The sequence below is a fragment of the Bidens hawaiensis genome, unplaced genomic scaffold, assembly GCF_021521415.1.
Source record: "Bidens hawaiensis isolate Kalapana, Puna unplaced genomic scaffold, B.hawaiensis_p1.1 tig00025610_1, whole genome shotgun sequence".
NCBI lineage: Eukaryota > Viridiplantae > Streptophyta > Magnoliopsida > Asterales > Asteraceae > Bidens > Bidens hawaiensis.
The window spans coordinates 93,745-95,657 of NW_027494101.1; the positions used below are offsets into that span (position 1 = coordinate 93,745).

The 1,913-nt window shown below is 32.0% G+C and overlaps 1 long non-coding RNA gene across 1 annotated transcript; it reads left to right on the forward strand.

The window, feature by feature from the left end:
* Nucleotides 1–238: 238 nt before the first annotated feature.
* On the forward strand, nt 239–684 carry LOC143571906 (uncharacterized). The gene is made up of 2 exons (XR_013142175.1): nt 239–323; nt 526–684. It is a non-coding gene; the product is annotated as an uncharacterized LOC143571906 (long non-coding RNA).
* The last annotated feature ends 1,229 nt before the right edge of the window (nt 685–1,913 follow it).

The window sequence follows — 1,913 nt, forward strand, 5'->3', positions numbered from 1 at the left end:
GTGATGAGTAAAGCTGGTGATTAATGAGTTTTGAATGTCGGTGATGACGGATGGTATTTTGACTTGAATTCCGGTGACAGAATGGATGTTAAGACTTGAGACTCGTGTGTGTGTATAACTATAGATATATGACAATATATGAATATCATCAGTTTATTTTTAAAACTAAAACTGGTAACTTGTTAATTAGATTCATTCAACATGGTTAATTGTTTCTGTTAAGTTCGATCGATTTCAAAAGTATGAGTAGCGTTTGTTATTCATTTCCGTCAATTCTGAGTATCCGTTTAAGGCTTTCCGTCAACGGCGTTAGTTTTCCGTTAGTAAGCGTTCTCTTTTGTTGTTGGTTTTTGTTAACTGAGTTAGTTTTTGTTGTTGGTTTTTGTTAACTGCGTTAGTAATTCGTTAGTACTCGTTATTGAGTTAGGATGACTTCATTTACTTATTTTTTATTATTTATTATTTTTTGTGGATTCAATTTTTGGTGATATATTAATTAATATCTGTTTTGTTTTTATTGTACAGGTTATCAGATTCTTGGGGATTTGAAGTTTGTTAGGACTGATTGTGAACAAAATGGCTTTCATGACTTTGAAGTGATAATGGTTCAGTGGTTGTGATGACTTTGCCTAAGCATTATTGGAGGATTTGATAAGTAATAATATTATGAGGAATATCAGGAAACTATAAATCTAATACCACGTATAAATCTAATATAGACTAGAACGTAAAAATGAAATGAGTAGGGGCGGTTAACTTCATGTTTCATGAAAGCTCACAATACCACGTACAGATGAGTATGGATAGTTAACTTCATGTTTTAGAAATGCTCATACAGGTATTGTGAGTAGTTCCAAACACTTTTATTTTATAAAGAAGATGAAACTTTTTTAAAAGGTACTTTTAAACGGACAAATTAACCAAATAGATAGGTGTTGTTATAGATAGGTGGTGTTAAAGCATACAATCAAAGGTGTTACACCTCAATTTAAGATATAAATGTCGGGACGCGAACTGATTGTTCACGACTGACAATGTATTATAACGTAAATTAACATATGACAATATCTATTTAATTTATTTAAAATAAACAATTTGCAAGTGAGTACATTAAATATAAAGAAATTACAAAATAATATCAAACAATTCTTGTATAAGTTTCTCTAAGTAATCTTCATCTTCATAAACTATCCAACCTTGTTTATCAACACGAGGTTGAATGAGAAAATCACCAGTTTTGAATACAATATATTAATACATAAATAACGAGCAAAACTGTTATATGTGAGTATATACAATCAAACCATAGCGTGTAACATTGTAAAAAAATAATGATGAGTGGGCTAAATCGTTGTCATGCGAATCGGGCGTTGGTTACCATAATTGAGTTGTGGGTGAAACCATTGTCATGCGATCGGACGCCTGTGTCACAGCCCCGACCCCTATACCCTGGGAGGGAAGCCGTGAACATTGATTGGTGGTATCGATGTTTATTAAATTATTTTGCAGCGAAAAATTTAATCAGAACCGTAGTTAGGAAAAATGATCAGAGTTATAAAACACCACGATTGTTATTATAATAAACTGGAAATTTAATCCATTTTGATACAAACATAATTTTTATAGCGTTAAACCCTAATTTACAAAACACGTTTCTTTATTCTTGTGACAAGCCACTTATTTAAGCTGGAAGCCCGCATGTATCATTCCTTTGTCTCTAACAAGTCACCTGAAACATGTTTAAAATATTTGATCAGCAAGAAATACTGGTGATTACATTCATTTGTAAATGACACCTTTTAAATTTACAGCATTAAGATGTTTTTACATCTGCCTGCTTACAAGTTACCGAAAGGTACTTGTCACTCGACCGTATCTATGACTGTGGTCATATTACTTATTGGCTAACACTT